Genomic DNA, 24,405 nt, shown 5'->3' with positions numbered 1-24,405 from the left:
TGCCCCTAAAACCAATACATGCAAAAGGACCTTTTCAGTTGTGGGGCTTGGATTTCATTGGAGAAATCAATCCACATTCCAGTGGCCAGCACAGATGGATATTAGTAGCCACTAATTATTTCACTAAGTGGATTGAAGCAGTCCCTACCAGGAAGGCTGATCATAATGTGGTCATAAAGTTTTTGACAGAGAATATCTTCAGCAGATTTGGTTGTCCACACAAACTAGTCACAGATAATGCAGTAGCCTTCAGGGCAAAAGAGCTGGTGGAAATGTGTGATTCAATGGGTATCAAACTTGTTCATTCCACCTCATATTATCCTCAAGGAAATGGTCTAGCAGAATCCTCTAATAAAAGCCCGATAAGGATAATTAAGAAGCTATTAGAGGACAATAAGAAGAATTGGGATTCAAATCTCAAGTATGCATTGTGGGCTGACAGAGTGACCATTAAAAAATCCACAGGGAATTCTCCTTTCAAGCTGGTATATGGCACTGAAGCTGTATTTCCAATTCAGCTAACTCTCCCTATGGCAAAGTTCCTTCAAGAAGAGCAGGATGAGGAAGAAGACATGGCAAAGAGGGTCACTGATTTAGCAGAGGTACATCAGATTAGAGAATAGCTGGTTGAAAAGGCTACAGCACATCAGAGAAAGATCAAGGAAGACTTTGACAAAAAGGAAAAAATAGATAATTTTTAGGTTGGAGACTTGGTTTTGAAATGGGATGCACTAAAGGAAAAGAAAGGCAATCATGGAAAATTTGATGCTTTTTGGACAGGGCCTTTCATTATTTCACAGATTCAAGGGAACAACACCTTCATACTGAAAAGTATGGGAGGAGAAACAGTTTTTGATGGCCCAGTTAATGGGCGGTTTTTCAAATTTTATGTTATTTAAGGTCTTTGGCCTTAAAAGTTGTAAATATTGTGTTTTTATCAGTTTTAGTATAGATGCAGTAGACTCCATGCCCAATGGAACACTAGGAATTTTGGTTAATTTGTTTTCAGCTGGAAAGGCATTGATCTGCAGGTTCTTGAGACCTCACAGGGAGGATCTCATCCCTAGAAGGAGCCATTGTTAGCTCTACTATGTTCTTTGACACTTGATGGATTAAAATAGGTGTTGAGCAGTGTTGGTTTGGTTGTATAAGGCTGGCAACAGTTTTTTCATGCTTTCTCCTTCATTTTCCCTTTTCTCCTTATAACTCCCACACATCTGTTTCCTCCTTCCCCTTAAATCCTCTTTACTCTCCTTTAAACCCTTTTTCTCGACGCCCGCGCTTTTTTTGTTTAAACACTTCAAAACCTCGCATAAACCTTTTTCACGGATTCTGGGCGTTTTTTGTTTTTTATACTATGAAACCCCACATAAACCTATTCTAACCCTTTCGTTAGCCTTTGCATGTCTTTTCACCGGTCATATCAATGGAAAGCACGTGCTATAACCTTTCAACCGTCTGATCCTTCGCTTGATGATCCAACGACGTGCGCATCCCCCTCTCCCATAAACTACACGTCCTATAACCCGCGAGGAAGCGGTTTCTCGCCGGACCCTACAGCCACGTGTCATAATTTAACTGGATCACGCCACGCAATACGAATACCGCCCACTCCAGAAAAGCGGTGTGGGGAAACCGCTTACCGCCCTTCCCGTGTGACCCCCCACTCATTAACCATCGCGCTGCTTCCGCTTCCGAAGCAACCGCAGTTAGTTGCAAATGGGCCGTAGTATTAGATAGACGGTATTAATAAAACCCACGGTATTGGCCCGTGGTATTGCATGTATGAGTCATATATAAAGGATAGAGACTCCCTGCGAGGAGCATCGTGTCTTATTTTGTAATCGAGCTCTGCTCTATTGGAGGTTGCCCCCTCGAAGAGGCAAGTGAACATTACTCTCTGAATAATAAAATAATTGGTATTATGTGTTCTGGGTATCTTTCTTCACATATTCTGTATTTGGGTATCATTTTGCAGGTTAAGAGCATAACAAGTGGTATCAGAGCACTTTCTAGGGCCGGTGGGATCTCCATTTCTTAGCAAAAAAAATTTTGGCTAGAGACGTGTTCCGGCGTCTTTAAACCACGGGATCTGTCATTGAGCGCATAAACCTGTGGATTTGGGGAGGCATGCACGCATGAAATACAAGAGGTGGTCACGTTTGTTGGACTCCCTTGTAACCCCTGTGGGTACCCCTTCGAGTAGTAGCACATTAGACAGAACCACGCACAGATTGTCTTCCACGTACCCTCTGGGTATATCAGAAGCCCCCTAGGCTCCCTTGAAACCTCGCCATAGATAAACCGTCGGCCGTCTCGCGGCTACAGTACACCGAGAACAGCACTCGGAGAGAGTACTCGCCCGTACGATAGGGTAGTCGGGTTGTACGGCTAAGGGTACGGTTGATCCTCCTTAGTTAGAGCCCTGAAACATTGGGCCGAGTACTACTGCCAGACCCTTATGTATATTGCGATCTATAGCACCTGACACTCCTCAAGACCATAGTTCCCTTTTCTATCGGGGGATCACACATCATCTCTTCCAGATCCGCTTATGCAAAGGGGTGCAACAGCAGCAAACATCAGTCCCGCAGTCTCGAGTTTGCAGATCAGCCATTCTGTTATGAAACCAGCTCAAGAAAAGATAGAAAAGATAGATCAATGCCTTAGAATTCAGCCTCTTCGAGGGGGAAACCTCCTTTACATTACATAAATGAACAATTCTTGGATGATACAAATGACAAAACCTCCTTTCTATATATAGGAGTCTAAGGAGTCACAATATAATACAGCCGACCTAACAATAATAATATAAAGCCACAAAAATAACAATAGAGGGATTCTATGGGGCACAGAAATAACAACATGGGGGTAATAGGGGCACAACAATATAAATAAGGGGTATAACTACAATAGTAATGGGGTAATCACTAGTATTATAGGGACCCAACATGCCCCTCTCCTTCAAAAAAGTGTTGTCCTCAACGCTTGAGTAGTTCTGGATACTTCTGCATAAAATTCTCATCCTCCCATGTGGAATCTTCAGTGGATAAGTTCTTCCACTTGATAAGATACTCTGAAATTGATCGATTTCGTAGCTGTCGAGTTCTTGTTTCTGTGACTGCTTCCGGTTCCAATATAATTTTTCCTTCCTCGTCAAGTTCTGGCAATATTGTTTGAACTGGGAGCTTGTCACCTATAACCTTCTTTAAACATGAAACATGGAAAACTGGGTGCAATCGAGAAGCTGCAGGAAGCTCCAATTTGTATGCCATAGTACCAATCTTTTGCAACACCTTGTACGGACCATAATACTTTGGTGATAATTTATTATCCTTCTTAGCTTGCTTTAGGGACATTTTCTTATATGGTTGTAGCCGTAGGAATACCCAATCACCTACATCAAAACTTCTTTCACTGCGATGTTGATCTGCCTGTTGTTTCATTCTATTTTGTGCCAACACGAGGTTATCCTTTAAGAGTTGGAGGACTTGTTGTTGATGTTCGATGTGATGTTCCACTGCCTGAACCTTAGAATTTTCTCTTAAATATGATGTGATGGATGGTGGTTGATACCCATAAAGTGCCATAAATGGGGTCATTTTTGTTGCTGTATGGAAGGAAGTGTTATACCACCATTCAGCCAGAGGCAACCATTTGACCCATTGTGTCTGTTTATCAGATACAAAGCAACGAAGATATCCTTCCAAACATTTGTTTACTATCTCAGTTTGCCCATCAGATTGAGGATGATAAGATGAGCTATGAGCTAACTGAGTACCAAGACAAGAAAATAATTCTGTCCAAAAATTTCCAGTGAAAATGGGATCTCTGTCACTTACAATAATCTTTGGGTTTCCATGTAGCTTTTGAATTGTTTCCATAAATGCAGTAGAAACTGTACTGGCTTTAAATGGATGTGATAATGCACAAAAATGTGCATACTTGGTAAGTCTGTCAACTACCACCATGATGACACTCTTTCCCTCAGACTTGGGTAAACCTGTGATAAAATCCATTGAAACCTCCTCCCAACGTTGGCTTGGAATGGATAAAGGTTGTAATAGACCCGGTGTCTTAATTGTTTCAACTTTATTTTGTTGGCAAACCAAACATTCTGCCACAAACTTTTGAATATCTGATTTAAGGCCATCCCAAAAAAATTCCTTCTTAACCCTGTGGTAAGTTTTTAAAAATCCTGAGTGCCCTCCTAAGGGAGAAGTGTGCAATTCCATAAGAATCTTTTGTTTTAGCTGGGAATTCTTACAGAGGTATAAGCGATCTTTGTACCATAACGAATCATTTTTCCAGCTAAATGTATCAGACGTACTGGAATCTTGTTGTAGCTTTCGAATAAGTGCCCACACTTCTTCATCATTCTTCCATTCCTCCCTTGCTTCGTTTATCCAATCTGGTTGGATAATAGAAATGGCGCACAACAATGCTTCCACATCCTCATCCTTTCTTGAGAGTGCATCTGCCACCACATTTTGCTTCCCTTTTTTGTAGATGATTTCAAAGTCATAACCCAACATCTTTGTGACCCACTTTTGTTGCTCTTCAGAGGATAATCTTTGTTCTAAAAAGTATTTAAGGCTATCATGATCCGTTTTTACCTTGAAGTGTCTTCCCATTAGGTAGGGTCGCCATTTCTTAAGTGCATGGAGTATTGCCAACATTTCCTTCTCATAAATAGCTTTGCTTAAAAACTTTCCCTTGATTGGACGACTTTCAAAAGCAATGGGTCTTTCATCTTGCATTAGAACAGCACCAATTCCATTTCCTGAAGCATCACATTCCACAATAAAGGTTTTTGTGAAGTCCGGTGTAGCTAAGACCGGTGCTTGGCACATTGCCTCTTTAAGATGTTCAAAGGCCTTTGTTGCTTCCGGAGTCCATGAAAATGCATCTTTCTTCAATAATGTTGTTAGAGGTGCTGCTATTCTCCCATAATTCTTAACAAACTTGCGATAATACCCTGTCAACCCAAGAAATCCTCGCAGATGCTTTATGGATGTGGGGATTTTCCATTCCTTAATGGCTTTAATTTTGCTAGGGTCTACCTTAACTCCTTCATGAGATACAATATGACCCAAATATTCCACCTCCTGGACTCCAAAGAAACATTTGGATCTTTTTGCATATAATTGTTTCTCCTCCAATAGTTGTAGCACCCTGTCAACATGTTCAACATGATCCTTCCAAGACTTGCTGTAGATTAGTATATCATCAAAAAATACTAACACAAATTTTCTAAGGAATGGTTTGAAAATTGAATTCATCAAACCTTGAAATGTTGAAGGTGCATTGGTAAGGCCAAAAGGCATGACCAAAAATTCATAATGACCCTCATGAGTTCTAAATGCCGTTTTCGGAATGTCTTCAATCTTCATTCTGATTTGATGATATCCCGAACGAAGATCCAACTTGGTGAAGTAAATTGATCCATGCAATTCATCCAGTAATTCATCAATGACAGGAATGGGGAACTTATCTTTAATAGTGAGCTTGTTGAGCTCCCTATAATTCGGACACATGCGCCATGATCCATCCTTCTTGTGCACCAATACTACTGGAGCAAAGAAAGAACTTTGACTTGGTTGAATTATACCAGCCTCTAGCATTTCTGCAACCATACGTTCAATTTCACTTTTTTGGACATAGGGATATCTGTACGGCCTGATGTTTGGAGGAACACTTCCTGGAATCAGATGAATAGCATGATCATGATCACGCATAGGTGGGAGACCTTTGGGAGTCTCAAATACCTTGGAATGATTGTCCAGGACTTTTTGGAGATCTGGAGAAATAGATGATTCCAATGTGGAAACATCTAGCGAACATAATTGTGCAATTACACCTCTTTGCTCCTTTTTTAGAAGCTTTGTCATACCATTAGAGCTGATTATCTTTCCTGGTTTCCCTGCAATACCCCTTAATTCAACTTCCTTTCCTTCCGTAGAAAATTTGATGAAAAGTTCTTGAAAATTAAAAGCTATTGTACCCAAGGATTGTAGCCATTGGACTCCTAGTACAACATCAGCACCTCCCATTGGAATGGAAAGCATTGGGCTAGTCAATACATATTCTCCCATGGATAGCTTGATATTATGGCACCTTCCAAGCAATTTATTGTTCCTCCATTTGCAATCATCACTTGACACTCTGGTGCTGGATATAGGAAGCAATTCAATTCTTTTGCTACCCTACAATGAATAAAATTGTGGGTGCTTCCTGAATCAATCAACACTATTACCTTTTTCTTCTTGATTTGTCCTTCTATCTTGATGGTTTGAGGAGTGGTAATTCCCGCCAATGCATTACAAGATATGGTCGGATTTATTTGTTCTTCATCTAGGCTTTGTTCCTGGAGTATATCTTCTTCTTTTGACCTTTCTTGCTCCTTTTCTTCTTCCTCTTCACAATCTATGTAGAATAATTTCTTCTCAGCACACTTATGACCTTTAGTGTATTTGCTATCACAACTGTAACAAAGCCCTTTTGCTCTTTTTTCTTCCAATTGTTGTGGTGTCAACCTTATAGGTTGTGGAAGACTAGGGGCAACAACACTTCCGTCTTTATAGTTGTGAGTGGTATGCTTCCTAGTTGCCATAATTTTGCTTTCCATTTTTCTTGCTAACCTGAATGCCTTCTCTAATGAATCAGGTTCCCAAAGGCGAACATCATGTTGGATATTATCCTTTAAAGACCCTATGAACACATCAATCCTATGCTCCTCTGGAATATCTTTTACCCTTATGTTCAATTTTTGGAACTCCTCAATGTGCTCCATTACTGAACCCTTTTGTTTGAGACTTATCAATTGGCTAAAAAAAGTGTTGCTTTTTGTATCTTCATAATGTGCTATCAATTCTTCCGTAAAAATTGCCCAAGTGATAAATTTTTACGAGAGAAAAGCCATTGATACCATACAAACTGATTTGGTTCCAAATATACAGTTGCCATACGTACCTTTTGTGTGTTTTGCACATTATTGAGATCGAAGAATTGCTCCATCTGTAATATCCATGTGGCGGGATCCTTGCCATCAAACTTCCTCATATCGATTTTTGGAATATGGTGGGTCTTCGATCCAACATTAGCGTCTATGGAATCATGATTAACATTACTTTTGTTCACATCATGAGTTTCCTTTACAACCTTTTCACCATTAGTAAGTATTTCTTGTAGAAAATTTGTCAAATCTGTCTTCAAATCTGCCATGTCTCTCTTCAAATCTGCCATGTCTCTCTTCAAACCTGTCTTCGAATCATCCAACGTAGCTTCCATGCCCTTTATCTTAGATTCCACGCCATTTATCTTAGATTCCATGACATTTATCTTAGCTTCTGTTAGCTTTTGTGAGCGTGACATTTGTTGCACTTGTTCTTGTAATTTTGATATATCATGTAGCATTTCTTCCTCTTCTTCATGAGTCATGCTAGAGCTTTCAGGTTCCTTACTAGGTGTTTTCATTTTCTTTCCTCGGGGCATCAGTTATCGATAATAATGCTTTACTATGCCCTTTAAATTCCGTTAAACCAAGCTTACACAAAAATTTAAAAAAAAAACTACACACCTTTTTTCACTTTATAGAAGCCTGATATTGAATCTGATGTATCTCTGTAATTGTGGATCATCCAGTTCTGAAATTGTGAACTGTAGTAGCCTTCTGTGTCCTCTTTCCAATGCCACAAGTCTGACCCAAATTGGATTCTCCAAGAAAGAGTTATGTGAAATCTCCCACAGTGACTTGCTTTTAGACTAGTTCAGTAGAGCGAACTTGTACAACGTGCCACGAGTCATTGTTTCAACCTTTGAATCTAAAACCCACATACAAGAAACTACAGTCTGTCCTCTTTCTTTACCTTCTTACGAAATTTCAATCCGATCCCCAGAGAGAAAGTTATGACGATTTTCCCCAGGTCACCTGTTTTGAATGTAATTCAGGAGTCTGCAAAAAGACCAACTTCCTCAGATCATATCTCTGCAAATATCGCGTGAAAAGCTCTGAAATTCAAACCCAAGGTTCAGCGCGATTTCTTCTCAAATGGGTTTTTTTTTTTTTTACTTCTGAAACGTCACAGAAAAAAAGTTATAGCGAAAATTCCACGATGACCTGTTTGGAGCAGCGAAACCCTAGAATCCAAAGCTCTGATACCAAATGTTATGAAACCAGCTCAAGAAAAGATAGAAAAGATAGATCAACGCCTTAGAATTTAGCCTCTTCGAGGGGGCAACCTCCTTTACATTACACAAATGAACAATTCTTGGATGATACAAATGACAAAACCTCCTTTCTATATATAGGAGTCTAAGGAGTCACAATATAATCCAGCCGACCTAACAATAATAATATAAAGCCACAAAAATAACAATAGAGGGATTCTATGGGGCACAGAAATAACAACATGGGGGTAATAGGGGCACCACAATATAAATAAGGGGTATAACTACAATAGTAATGGGGTAATCACTAGTATTATAGGGACCCAACACATTTCGATCTATTAGATCCATCAGATCCGTAGAAGCAGTCTGTTCCGCCGCCTAGAGCTATCAGATACGCCATTCAGATCTCTCAGATCCACCAGATCGGAGTCGTTGTGAAGGGTTCCTATACCGGGGTATAATTTTCGCAGGACTTTTGGCCGCATTGAAAATCCAATTGGTGTATGGTAGAAACTAGAGCTCAAGCGATGGCCAATGAAAGGATGGACAAACTTGAAGAATCAGTGCAAAACCTCCACATTCAGCTTATCGGACTATGTAGCATGGTCAAGAAAATAGTCCCGAAGGGCAAGGAGCAAGCCCACGAGGAGGCGTATAATGGCAATGAACACAATGAGGGTGAGTCTAGCCACTCTCCTCACGTCTGGCACACCCACCCACAACCCAGTCAGCGACCTCCCAAGTTGGATATGCATAAATTTGACGGTTCTCACCCGTCAGCATGGATAGCACAAATGGATCAGTATTTCAAACTGAATCACATCTTCGATGATGAGACTCAGCTTATGTTGGGGAGCATGTACTTGGACAATGAAAGGTGGCAATGGTGGGAATGGCATCAACGTTGCATTGGACCTTTTAGGACTTGGACCAAATTCACCAAAGCTCTTCAAGACCGCTTTGACCAAGAATCATCTTTTTTGGGTCATCTTACTAAGCTCCGATAGACTAGTACAGTGGATGAATATGTTACAGCTTTTGAAGCCTTAGCCTTCCACACTTGGGGTCTCTCAGATGTGTTCTACACGGAATGTTTTATCAGCGGTCTTAAAGACGCTATCAAAGCCCAAGTCCTACTGCACCACCCTCCCACATGGATGGAGGCTTGCAAGGTAGCTCGTAACGTGGAACGTGCATTAGCAGCCCAATACAGTCGCCCAGATTTCTCTGCTAAAGGTCACCCCCCACAGGCTCACAACATGACTCAAACACTTAAGGTCCAAAAGATGTCACCTGCGGAAATGGCCGAAAGAAGAAAGCAAGGCCTATGTTACTATTGTGATGAAAAATACTCCCCAGGTCATAAATGCAAGGAGCCCAAATTTTTTCAAATTGATGCCACTGACTACAGCTCAATAGAGGAAGATCCACCACTGGAGGAACATGAGCTGCTAGAATAAGACAACCAAAAGGACAATGTCTCTGACGAACCAGTTATTTCGTTGCATGCTTTGGCAGGGATTTCTTCCCCTCAAACTCTCAAAATCAGAGGTTTTATTAAACATCGCCCAGTAGTAGTCTTGATTGATAGTGGAAGTACACATAATTTCATCCATCAAAAAGTCGCAGAAGCAGTGCATTGTTTTGTACGAGAAGTTTCTAACTTCCAAGTTCAAATTGCGGATGGAGGCACAAAGAAATGTGAAGGCCGCTGTGAAAATGTCAAACTTCAAATGGGGGATTATCAGTTGAAAACCCACATGTTTGCCATACACATGGGGGGTTGCGACATTGTCCTCAGCGCTGAATGGCTCCGCACTCTTGCGCCAATCACAATGGATTTCCAGGAGTTATATATGAGTTTTAAGCAGAAAAACTACACTCATACCCTCCGTGGACTCCAGGCGGGAGCCCCCTCTATCATCAGCTCGCATAGAATGGAAAAATTGTTAAAAAAGGGCAATCAGTTGTAGCTCAATTTAATGCCATCCAGGCAGTCGAAACCATGCCTCTACCAATTCATCCTGAGATGCAACAGATTTTAAATAACCATCTGCCGGTCTTTGACAAGCCTCATGAGCTTCCACCCTTGCGAGGGGAACATGATCATAGCATCACCTTGGTTCCAGGGGCCCAACCCCCAAATGTGCGCCCATACAGATATCTGTTCACCCAAAAGAATGAAATAGAAAAAATCATCAAGGAACTTTTGGAAGCAGGTGTCATTCGTCCTAGCATTAGTCCTTATTCATCCCCAGTGGTCATGGTGCTCAAGAAATATGGGGAGTGGCGGATGTGTCCCGACTTCAGGGCCCTCAATAAGTTGACAGTCAAAGATAAATTTCCCATCCCGGTGGTTGATGATTTTCTAGATGAACTCAATGGGGCTCAATTCTTCACTAAGCTGGATCTTCGCTCAGGCTACCACCAAATTCGCATGAAGGAAGTCGACATACCCAAGACTGCTTTCAGAACTCATGAAGGCCATTATGAATTCCTGGTCATGCCATTTGGTCTTTGTAATGCCCCCTCTACTTTTCAGAGCCTTATGAACCACATTCTCAAACCATATCTCATGAAATTTTTCCTTGTCTTCTTCGATGACATCCTCATTTATAGTTGCACTTGGGCCGCACATCTTCAGCATGTAGATCTACTCTTGCAACTGCTCCGCAAGCATAAATTATTTGTCAAGATGTCCAAGTGTTCGTTTGGCATGGCAGAAGTAGATTATTTGGGCCACATTATGGGGTGTGAAGGTGTCAAGGTGGACCCCAAAAGATCCAGGCCATGCAGGAATGGCCTCAACCTAAGACCTTGAAGAGCTTGAGAGGATTTTTGGGTCTCACAGGCTATTATCATAAATTTGTCCGCAACTATGGTCGCATAGCGAAGCCCCTCACCCAACTCCTAAAGAAAAATTCATTCTTCTGGAATGAGGAAGCACAACAGGCCTTTACAACTCTAAAAAATGCCATGTGTTCCACTCCAGTCTTAGCACTACCTGACTTCACCAAATCTTTTGTCATTGAATGTGATGCTTTGGGTACAGGTATTGGGGCGGTCTTAATGCAGGAAGGGTGACCGTTGGCCTTCACAAGCCAACAACTCAGTGGGAGGAATCTGGGCCAATCTACCTACGAGAAGGAAATGATGGCCATCTTACATGCAGTCGAGACCTGGCGACCTTACTTATTGGGGCGACATTTCCAAATCCGCACAGATCATCACAGTCTTAAATATTTTTTGGAGCAACGCCTATCCTCCCCACAACAAAATAAATGGCTAGCCAAAATGCTGGGATATGATTATGAGATCATTTACAAGAAAGGGAAAGAAAATAGTGTAGTAGATGCATTATCTCGCCAATTTAAGGAGGAAAGTACTCTGCTAGCAATTTCCCTCCCCATTCCAGAATGGATTGAAGAGGCTCGCAGGGAATGGTTTTCACACCCCGGGCTCTCCCAACTCATTTCTCAATTGCTGGTAGATCCAAATTCCACCAAGGGCTACTCGTGGCAGGATGATATTCTTTGCTACAAGGACAGAGTCGTAATATCACCAACATCCACCCTCAAAAGTCGCATTTTGGTAGAATTGCACTCATCTCCCATTGCAGGACATTCGGGCTTTCAGAAGACGTATGCTCGCACCAAAAGATCATTTTTTTGGACAGGCATGAAAAAGGACATCCTTACTTTTGTAGCAGAATGCAATGTCTGTCAACGCCACAAAGGGGAAACCGTCAACACACCAGGCACATTACAACCATTGCCCATTCCGGCATCAATTTGGACAGAGGTTTCTATGGATTTCATTACAGGTCTTCCAAAGTCAGGGAACAAGTCAGTCATCATGGTGGTTGTGGACCGACTGTCGAAGTATGCTCATTTCTACGCCCTACCCCACCCGTTTACACCAACTTTGGTTGCTCAATCTTTCATGGATCAGATCTTCAAATTGCATGGCATGCCCACTTCTATTTTGTCCGACCGCGACCCGATCTTCACCAGTAATTTTTGGCAGGAACTCTTCAAAATACAAGGCACTCAACTAAAACTCAGTACTTCCTATCATCCGCAAACAGATGGTCAAACCGATGCCGTCAACAAATGTCTAGAAACCTACCTTAGGTGTTTCACTTCAGAAAAGCAACACCTTTGGGTACAGTGGCTACCTCTAGCTGAATGGTGGTATAACACCAAGTATCATGCCACCACCAAAATGACTCCCTATGAAGCAGTATATGGTCAACTCCCGCCTTCACCTACTTCGTATCTCAAGGGATGCTCAAAAGTACAAGCAGTGGATCAACTCCTACAACACCGCACAACCATGCTCGCCCATCTTCGAGAGAATCTTCATCAAGCTCAGAACCGCATGAAGCAACAGGTAGACCAGCATCGCTCAGAGCGCCAATTTCAAGAAGGGGATCAGGTCTTTTTAAGGCTCCAACCATATAAGCAAACATCACTCAAAGACAAGGGGTGTCAGAAACTCTCTCCCAAATTCTACGGACCATATCAAGTACTTCAACGCATTGGAGAAGTGGCCTACAAGTTGGCCTTGCCACCTACTACAAAAATCCATCTAGTTTTCCATGTCTCATGCCTCAAGAAAGTGATTGGGAACAATTGCAGAATTCAGACTAGTCTACCTGAATTGGACGAAGAAGGGTCCATCTGGCTTCAACCCGAACAGGTCCTAGACACACGAGACAAGCAACTGCGCGGCCGCATGATTAAGGAAGTCCTCGTCAAATGGAAAGACACCTCTCCGGAAGATGCAACTTGGGAACCAGCCACTATTCTTCAGCAGTTTCCACAGCTTCAGCCTTGAGGACAAGGCTAGTCTTAAGGGGGAGGGCATGTTAGGGTCCCACCCTAACCCCCTTATTTATGTAATGGGATCACGTCATAGTCAAGAGTCAATAAAGCCCATATTAATAATTGTAAGTGGTTAATCCGCAATTAATGACGAAACCACAGTTAGTTGCAAATGGGTCGTAGTATTAGATAGATGGTATTAATAAAACCCACAGTATTGGCCCGTGGTATTGCATGTATTAGTCATATATAAAGGATAGAGACTCCCTGCGAGGAGCATCGTGTCTTATTTTGTAATCGAGCTCTGCTCTATTGGAGGTTGCCCCCTCGAAGAGGCAAGTGAACATTACTCTCTGAATAATAAAATCATTGTTATTCTATGTTCTGGGTATCTTTTCTTCGCATATTCTGTATTTGGGTATCATTTTGCAGGTTAAGAGCATAACAATGATTGATATTATAAACCTAAGGGAATAATAAACCTATGGGATTGATATTATAAACCCAAATGAATAATAAACCCAAGGGATTAATATTAAACCCAAGGGACTAAAATTATAAACCCAACATTCGTAAACCCAAGTATAGATATTACAAAGACTAAAATAAACATGATTTATTTTCATGTTGAGACAATCCTTGTCACAATGTGAAATTCAACCATGGTTGACCATGGTTGGTTATGATTGATAATGGTTGACCATGATCGATATTATAAACCTAAAAGAATAATAAACCCAAGGGATTAATATGGCAAACCCAAAGGAATAATAAAACGAATGGATTAATACTAAAACCCCAAGCGATTATGAACCCAAGGGAATAATATTAAACCCAAGGGTCTAATATTATAAACCCAACATATATAAACCATAAGATAAATATTATAAACACTAAAATAAACATGATCGACCATCGTTGATTTTCATATTGAGACAATCCTTATCACAATTCCATGTTGGACCATGGTCAACATCATAATAAACCATGTTTGACTTGGGAATAATAAACCCGAGAAATTGATATTATAAACACAAAGGAACAATAAACCCAAGGGATTAATACTAAAACCCCAATGGATTATGAACCTAAGGTAGTACTATTAAACAAAAGGGGTTAATAATATAAACCCAAGGGAATAATAAACCCAATGGATTGATATTATAAACCCAAAGGAATAATAAACCCAAGGGATTAACACTAAAACCTGAAGGGATTATGAACCCAAGGGAATAATATTAAACCCAAGGGACTAATATTATAAACCCAATGTATATAAACCTTAAGACAAATATTATAAACACTAAAATAAACATGATTCACCATCATTGTTTTTCATATTGAGACAATCCTTATCACAATTCCATGTTGGGTCATGGTTGACCATGGTTGACATCATAATAAACCATCGTTGAATGGGGAATAATAAACCCAAGCGATTGATGTTGGACAATGGTTGATCATGGTCGAACATGGTTGTTTATTGTTGATCATTGTTGAATAATATTAAACCCTAGGAATATGAACCCTTAGACCAATAAACCGAAAGGATTGATATTATAAACCCAAGGGAATAATAAACCTAAGGGATAAAAATTATAAACCCAACGCATATAAACCCTAACATGACTATTATAAACCCTAAAATAAACATGGTTTATTTCCATATTAGATTAATCTATTGTGATATTGACATAATCATAAATAGTTGGACAAATATTTAACCCTTAATATTGGGGTTTTATAAAACCAAGAGATTATTAATATTACAAACCCAAGGCATTAATATTATAAAAATAAATGATTAATAAATGTAAGGGATCAATATACCCAAGGAATCAATAAACCCAACGAGCTAATATTAAAAACCCAAACGATTAATAAACCCCAGGAATTAAGTTTTTAAGGTCACAGGATTAATAAAACCAAGGGATTAAATGATAAACCAAAGGAATTATTAATATTAAAAATTTGAAGAACGAAGAAACCCAAGCATTTGATATTATAAACCTAAGGAATTAATAAACCCAAGGGATCAAAAATGGAAAGGGATCAATATTAAAAAAAAAGGGATTAATAAAACATAGGAATTAATATTTTAAACCCAACGGATTGATCAACCCACGTGACTATGAATATTATAAAACTAAGGGATCAATAAACCCTAGGGATTGTTAATACTATGAAAATAACACATTAATAAATTGAAGGGATAAACATTGTAAATGTAAGGGATTAATATTAAACCTTAGGACTATTATTTAAACCTTAATATTGGGGATTAATAAACCAAAGGGAATAAATGATAAACCGAAGGAATTATTAATATTACAAACTTAAAGAACAAATAAACCTAATCATTTAATATTATAAACCCAAGGAAATAGTAAACCGAACCTAAGCCCTAAATCCATGGCATCAATATTATAAACATAAATAATGCTATAACACAAAACAATAATAAAAAACATAAACCAAAACCAATATAAGAACCACATTGCAAACCATAAAGTATTAAAACATGATAAATCATCATCACATTAATAATAACACATTTATATAACTACATTATAAATAACAAATAAATTTTAAGCCATGAATACATTGATATCAATACATGAATATATTAATAGTATAAATCTCAAGAATATTGATATAAATGCCTAGAACATGAAAGCCCAACAATAATATTATAAATGTAAACAATATTTTCATTTATGAAAGGCGTGAACAAAGTGAAGGGATCCACACAAAAGACCACAACAATCACAAATGCAAGAGAAAAGAAAAAAAAAAATAGTAACATTGCCATTGGAGCAAAGGAACATAAATGCAAAAAACACATCTAAATTGCACAAATCGGATTTAAAGAAGAACAACATAATAGGACACTTTAAGGCCAGGGATATACAATTTTGTACATAAAAACAACAAGGAGAAAAAAATTCAATTTCACCAACATTGCAACCACGGAAAGAATGCTGAGTCTTAACATATATTTTTTGTTTTCTTTACATAAAATAATTCCACTACAAAATTAAACTTGAAACACTCCATCAAAAGTCATCTATGGAGTGGCCTCTTCCAAAACACAACCAGATCGATGACAAAAGAAACACCAATTCAAATCAATAGGATAATGATCACGATACTTAACGCTTTCCAACCAATTCCTTCTTGTTCTCCTCCTAGACTCCCTCTGGTGCACATGTAACAAGTATTTTACATGTGTTTTCATTTGATCTAGCTCACGAATATGATCATCAATAAAAGCAGGATGGAACCCATGTTTTCTATCAAACTTGTTCCGAAGATAGGAAAGAAAACTTATAGCTCCAACAATATTGCATACTATTCTGGAATAATAGATGACATCATTATTGTCCATATCTGCATTTGAAAGACAAAAAACAAAAGAAAAATCAATAAAGACATGCACAAATAAATAAGCACACACACACATATATATATAGATATAGATATAGATATATATATATATATATATATATATATATATATATATATATATATATATATATAGAGAGAGAGAGAGAGAGAGAGAGAGAGAGAGAGAGAGAGAGCATAACACCCCATTTGTATTTATGTTAAAAAACTTAATGTTATAATGTTACATAAAAAAGATAAAAATAAATAATAAAAAAATAAAAATAAAAATAAAAAACAATCTAGTGTTACATGAACCAAATCATATAAAAATTTCTACAAATATAAGCCTCATTTCACAATACAATAGAAAAAACTGTGGAAATAGAATAAAACCATGGCCAATATTCAAAAAATGAATATTGGCCATGGTGATGGCCAATATTCAAAACCTCCATTTTTGCATTTCATGATGTAATATGAATCCACAATATTAATATCAATATGAACCAGTTATAAAAATGATTTTGAATGATTGGTTCATATAACTCATTGTTTATGTCTGAATGGTCTGTTGCAAAGAAAATAACAATAGGCACTTAAAAAAAATAAGTAAATTGAACAACATGAAAAACAATGTAAACAACTTTCTCAAATATTACTATGAATATGATGAATTTATTAATCTCATAAATATATGAAAATGATTATTATATTAAAAGTAAATCAATAGGACAATAAAAGAAATTCAAAAAACATGCTATAAAGAAGGTCACAATGTTATTAGTTGTATGTCATAGCGATATGGACTTCAATCGCTCCTCTTCTTTCTTCCTAATTGTAACATATGCACTATCTTTCATCTTGGCATAACGTTGAAAAGAGAAAGGCAGTGCAATGCGTAAACCATCTATTAATTTCACTCTTGATATGGCTGTGAAGGTAAGGCCTTGCTACTCTTTATTCCCGATATCAACTCACGCTCGTTCTAAATTCAATCCCTATGACTTGTGGATTGTAAGAGCCCATGCCATCTTCAAAGGAATTTTTTTTTCAATTTCCTCTTATCACTAGTGTGATAGGGACAATGTTTGGATTGCTTGCATCAAATGGAACGCCAACATACTTATCAAAAACAACAGTTGTGAACATTGGAAGTTGAGGTGGCTTAGAGGTAGGTGTATAAAATATATCCTTAACATAACCAAGTGCACCATTCACCAAGCCAGCTTCAACCCATAAATTACATGTCAACATAACACGCTGACCATGACACAACAAAACTTCACGGTCCAATTGATCATCATCAACACTAATGATTTTTGAACGCCTTGAATGCTCAACAACATATCATGCAATTGGATAATTTAATGATTTTAACATATGCCTATTATGGAAGGAGACCAAATTATTTTTTGGAAACATGTGAACAGATGCATTAAATAAATCTATTTCTCTTAGATGCAACCTCATATTAGCCTGTGACATGAGAAACTCCCAATCTTCAAGAACAAGTTCTAGATTTCTTATGTTATTGAGGACTCTACGAAAACAAGATTGTTTCTCATTATTCCCTTGTTGGCGAAATATTGTGTCAAGAGTGACAATAATGTTGAATTTGTTCCACAAGGCTTTCCCTGTTGTACTACCTGCATACAAAGGCTTATCTCTCATAGGAGGCAGTTGGCTAAGGTCACCCACAAGGATGATGGATCTGCCACCAAAAGGAAAAAAAATTTCTCTGGAAATGCTTCTCATAATCGAGCATCTATTTGTATAAACAAACTTGATCCTAGAAAGCTCATTTCATCAATCAAAATATATCTAACATGTCACATTTATTCTTAGAATACTGTAAGTGACTACCTTTAGTGGTTGCATATCTTTAATTGGAATTTTCAGAGTTGAGTGTATTGTTTTTGCATGTATATTAAAAGCAGTTATTCTTGTTGGGGCAAGAAGAAGCAAAGGCATTCTTCCATTACTTGACGAATTAGAAAGAGCTTCAAAAATACAATGGATAAGGAAACACTTCCCAGTGCCCTGAATAATCATAAGAAGAGCTTCACGAATCTCATATTCAACAAAGTGCCTTAAAAAAAATTCAAAAGCAAGTCGTTGTTTTTCTGACCAAGAATTTGGAGATTAAAATGTTATGTTTGAAAGATCAACAATATCACCCCTTGATTTTTCATTCCTTATAAAATTAATAGCTTGTTCTGCAACATCGTCAGAAATAGTTGTACTTTCCCAGTCAAAGGATATATCAAAGTCCCTTCGACCAAGGGTGTGAAGATCAGAAACATTCACATCATTTGGTGGAACTAAGCGAGAGAAAATCTGTCATTCTTGAAAATCATCTTCAAGATTCATTTCCTGGTTAGAAAAATCACCATCTTCTTCGTCTTAAATATTGTCTATAATTGATGGATTTCGATCAACATGCCATGCTCGATATTGAAAATTCCTCCAATTTTCAATAATAATTTCAGCTGAAAGGCCAATTTCTATAGGAATTTCATGAAATGGTTTGTACAAGAGCAATTTTGTCCAGAAAAAGGTTTCAAATTCCTCTGAAGCCTCACCAGGAATAGAATAAAACCGTGGCCAAACTCGAACAATAGCATGAACATCTCTAGGCTTCCATGGATCTTGTTTACGCTTGCTATCAAATGTCCAAGATCTTGTTGTTTCTATCAAAGATAGATGTTCAAGGAAAAAGGTCTCTTCTGATAATGTTGAACAAAAGTATTCTCAGATGAACATTGCAAGCCATCCCTTGAGATTTTCCTAAAAACCTTTCTTCCAACATTTAAGGAAACAAATTTCTGACTACAAACAACAAGAGGTAGCTTAAGCAACATATGGCATGTTTCTTGTGCTCCAATGTCACGGTCAACAATCGTTTCTACAAGAAACCTTCTATATGCACATAAAGCATGATCCTCAGAGCCAATAGAATTTGAAATTCTAGTTAACATATGATGATAACTTTCAGACCTTTTTTCTTCTTTTGATGCATACTTAGCAATATATTTCAAGACAGCATAGTGAGAAAGCATTGGCTGGCAATCAACATTTGCATGCCACATTGTTAAAAGGTCAATGTTATGTACATTAAGCTTGTCATCATTTCTTGTTGGCTCATATTTTTTTCTTCCTTGATCATCTATGAACAATCTTGATTCATCACAAAGATCCCATGGAGCATTGTACTGACATGTTAGAATAGTGCCCTTTTTGCGCAAACAAGAATCTACAGTACACTTTGTGTGCCTTTGGACATGGTTTAACAATTATTTATAATCATTATGAGGATTAGAAGAGAAAATCTGACCAGTATTCAATAGGCAAGGGTCATCATTGAGGCTTCATGGAACCATTATGTTGCGACGATGTATGTCACGTGGATTCCATGCAATTACATATTTTTCGAAGAATATCTTTGCAAGTTGTACATCATAACCATTTGACCAATCAAGTATTTCCATGTGAGGAGCGCCTTCTAACCATAGGAAACCATGGATATGTGTTGAACCTCTATGTTTCCACTCATATCTGAAAAAAAATGAAGATATAGTTACTACAAACAATATAAATATAATCATAATAAAAGTTGAAAAAGTATAGAAAACAAATTCAACAACACAAACCTGTACCAGAATTCTTTAGTTTTAAGATATTTTTGGATAAATTCCTCTTAAAAATATTGAATCTATGGTGCATAAATGTTGCAACAATATGAGGGTACTGGATAACATTCTCAATTTTCATACAATGCTCATTTAAAGAATGAGAATGTGAATGTATGGGCATGAGGTTATGCAACTCTGGCCACTTTGTGTCAGCTGCACTCAAAGTAAAAAATAAAGATGGACATCCTAACTGAGTAATCATGTCAGTCAATTCAACTCGACACTTAGTCCAATATGCCCTTGTACCTCTCAGAGAAGAACCAAACCACATAAGATGCTCAGCCAACTTATTATCTGATAAATCAGATAGTTGGTGACACAACTCTTCAATTGTTGTAGGTGAGTTATCATGTAAATGTTTCTTTGCAAAAACTGCAGCAGTTGCTTGGCTCCAATGTCGCATTATCATGTTCAATAGGTAATATCGAAAGTGAGGATGGCTTCCAAATCTCTGATCATAGTACCTAAGAAGATGCAATACATACTCATGAAGTTCAACACTACAAATACGTGGTTGCAACCAATCAGCATCACTAGAACAATGTTGGGAATGCCATATCTAATAACCCTTTTGTATTATATTCATTCACTGGAGAGGTTCCAATACTGGGCCAATCCATGTCTTGAACATGTGAAGAATCAACATTATCAAGAAATGTTGTAATTTCTTCCACTTCTCTTCGTTCGTTTGGTAAGCGAGCAACAAAAGAAGAAGGATGGGAGGGAAAATGCTCAGTAGGAAACCCTTCATTATTATTTTCATTGATCTCAGATTATTCAATATCACAATCAACAAATTTAAGCCTCGAGGAGACATCTGTTGATCTTTCAGGAAGATCATTCACTGAATCATAATCAATTACAACATCTCGATAATATTGATCATGTTGGATTTTGAAAAGAAATTTAGCCATCACTTGAGATCTTTTGACATAACATTCATAATATTTAGACTAAATAGCATGTCTCCTCACAATTAGAAAGTCAATATCTTCAACATGTCGGGGAAGACTTTGTACAATTGTAGAAATATCTTGAGGAAAGCTAATTGTATGACCACTATACTTATATTTCCCACCTTGAGCATGTGTCACTTGCAAAATAGGATTCACACGTGCTATTAGCATTTCTTCAACTTGAGTAAGAACTCTTAAAATATGAGGTTTCTCACTAGGATCCATGTTATTATATCGACAAAAACGATGGGCTCCTCTTTCACTCTTACATCATCTGCAAACAAGTCCTTCAGAATGTCTCACAACATGGATTCTGGGATATGATTCTTGGCAAATGTGGCACATTTGGACAACTGACAAGCTATCTATATTTGCTCAAAATCTTTTATGCACTGCAATCATGTTTTCATCAAATGAATATGATATCTATTGGCCAAACCATGTTGAAAATTATTTGGAAGAGTAAAATTGCTTCTAACATGTAATTCATCTTCAAGAACACGAGATTCCCTTCGCAAATTTGAAGCATGTGGAATGGATCTATGAGAATGTCTTTCCAAATTTATGGTGTGCATTTCGTGAACCTGAGAGGATGTAAAGGTCTCTTTGTCATAAAAGACTTTAAAATTTAATTTCCAACTAATTATAAATGAAAAAAATGAAAAAGAATCAAATGCATTCAAAATTTACATTTGTGTCTTGATGTGGATGAGGGTTATGAGATGGTTTCTCTTGGCTTCTAACATCAGTGGATGGAACATTTTGGGATGTAGTTTCTATGCCTCTATTCAAATGAGTTGTTTCCTGTTTCAAAAAAATAAAATATGTTATAAAACTAAATGTCCAACAAAGAAAGATTCAAAAATGGAAAAGAAATCAAATACATTGAACATCTACATTAGTTTTACAATTTGATGTTTTGGATTCCAATTCTCCAACCTAATGAGATGAAATCATGGTTTCTCCATAAAAGGTTACAAAATACAATGTCCAAGCAACTATAAATGAAAAAATGAGAAAAATATCAAATGCACTCAACATTTACATTTGTTTGGTGATGTGGATGAACGCTATGAGATGGTTCCTCTTCACTTCTAACATCAGTAGATGGAACATCTACGAAGTTAATTTGTATGCCTCTATTGAAATGAGTTGTGTCCTATTCGAAGAAAATAAAATACGTCATAAAATTCAATGTCCAACCAACTAGAAATTTAAAAAATGAAAAGAAAATAAAAAACATTGAAAATTTACATTAGTCTGGCAATTTGATCATCAAGGAGAATGCACAGGAAGGTTATGACATGCTTCATATTCACTTCTCAGGTTAGTAGATGGAACAGTTTGGGAATTAATTTCTAGACCTCTATTAAAACAAGTTATACCTTATTTCAAGAGAATAAAATAACATAAGTTTAGTAAACAAAACTTTTAAATATAGGAATGTAATAAAACGACCACTATTGCAGCAAAAATCAAAATATCATTGTGTTACCTCCATTGTTCCACGTGAAATGCTATTAGGGATGACTGATTCTCTTGGTAGGACCACATTACTTTGAGAAGCGGGATTTGAAGATCCGATGTTTCGAGCAACTAGCTCCAAATTATCAAACAAATGGCCAAGTAAACTATCATCCCAATCATAACACACAATGTCATCATTACCTCCACCATGGATGTTTTGCAACCTTTGGCCATCAAAACATGCAATTGGACACATGGAAGGGTTAGGGTGGACATTTGCATCCACATTATCGATATGGTGTTCTTCCCGATTGCAAGATGTTTCCCCAATGTTATGAACATTTTCAGGAGAGCATCAAACAACAAGATTATGCTGACGAGGAGCATATCCTGATAATGAACTATCAACAGGAAATGTTCTTTCCATTATATCATCCATAGTACGATACTTACAAGGAATTATAAAATCATTTTCAAGAGTGGCTTCACTCGTTTTTCTATGATATGTAGCTCTCCTATGCTCATTTATGGCATCCTTATTTTGTTGATACCATAAACGATGACTTTCATTAGACCTCTCATGTGATTATTGTGACAAATTCTGTCTTCTTGTACGCTTGTTTGTGCCTTCAGATTACATGTCTACAATGAATAATAAAATATTCATTATGGAATCATAAACATGGAACATAACAAATATCTAATATAAACAAACAAAAAAGAATGAAAAAGGCACAAGTTTTTTTTTGGAAATCATAAAAAAACATAAAAATTGTATATGTTATTTTTTTCCAACCATATGACCTTATCAAAATGTATAAGGCTTTTTCCAAATGGTTAAAAACAAAAACGAATTTTTCAAAATGGAAAAAAAACATAAATGAATTCTTCCAAATGGCTTAAACAAAAAATTCTAAATTTCCATGTATCATATTAGAATCAAAACAAAACCCATACTATTTTTTTTTTTTTTACAGAAACGGGTTGAGATTCTATTAAGTACTCGGCCTAAATGCCGAAAAGCGGATTACAAAAGGTGAAACTGATTCCACAAGAACCGCACAGCCATGCAAGGCCATGCCTTTTATGATTAGCTCACATCTCTTTTTGCCTGCTACTATGTAATCTATTTTTGAGATTTTCCCAACTTTATGGGTACAAACAAACTGCTTTAACAAAATGCGGTAAAACATGACAGCGATCTAAATTAAGGAATTGGTTCCCATGATTCTTGTCCTCCTCTGAGTAAGGCTCCAGCCGTAAGGAGGGCAGCTTTGTTGGCTTTGGTGTCCGCCTCTTTATTGTTTGCTCTCAAAACATGATAAAAGTTCAACTTCTGGAAAGAGTCTCTAAGATCTGATACTCGGAAAATCAGCCTTGCGAGCTTTAGATCCGTTGGCTTAGAATGAGTTACCATAATATTAATTATAACCTGGGAGTCCCCTATTACATTTGCCTCCCTGATGTTCAACATTTTCATAATCTTGAGACCTTGTAAAAGAGCCAAAGCCTCAGCTTGTATGCTAGAAGCTATGCCCAGACCCCAGGCGAAACTGTGTATCTTTGTGCCATCGGGATTCAAAATGACGCCTCCAGCTCCAGCTCTTCCAGGATTGGCCTTTGCAGCCCCGTCAAAGAAGAGGAAGAATCTCTGCTGATTTGTGGCCCAGTCTTTGAATTCATTTTCTGAAAGTCTTATTTGCCAATCTTTGAGGAGGGAGGTACTGTTTGCATTATTTTGGAACTGGAGTCCAAGAGAGGAGCCCCAATTTATATCTTGTTGACTGAGATTTAAGTCATCTTTAATATCTCTCAGATTCTCTTTAAGCTGGCTTTTAATCTTGACTGCCACCAGCTTGGCCTCCTGTCCATAGCTTCTAAAAATCCTTTTGTTTCTCTCTAGCC

The sequence above is a fragment of the Pinus tabuliformis genome, chromosome Q, assembly GCF_031772625.1.
Source record: "Pinus tabuliformis cultivar Carrire ecotype Pingquan chromosome Q, CPIR1, whole genome shotgun sequence".
Classification (NCBI taxonomy): Eukaryota; Viridiplantae; Streptophyta; class Pinopsida; order Pinales; family Pinaceae; genus Pinus; species Pinus tabuliformis.
This window is presented reverse-complemented; position numbering follows the sequence as displayed.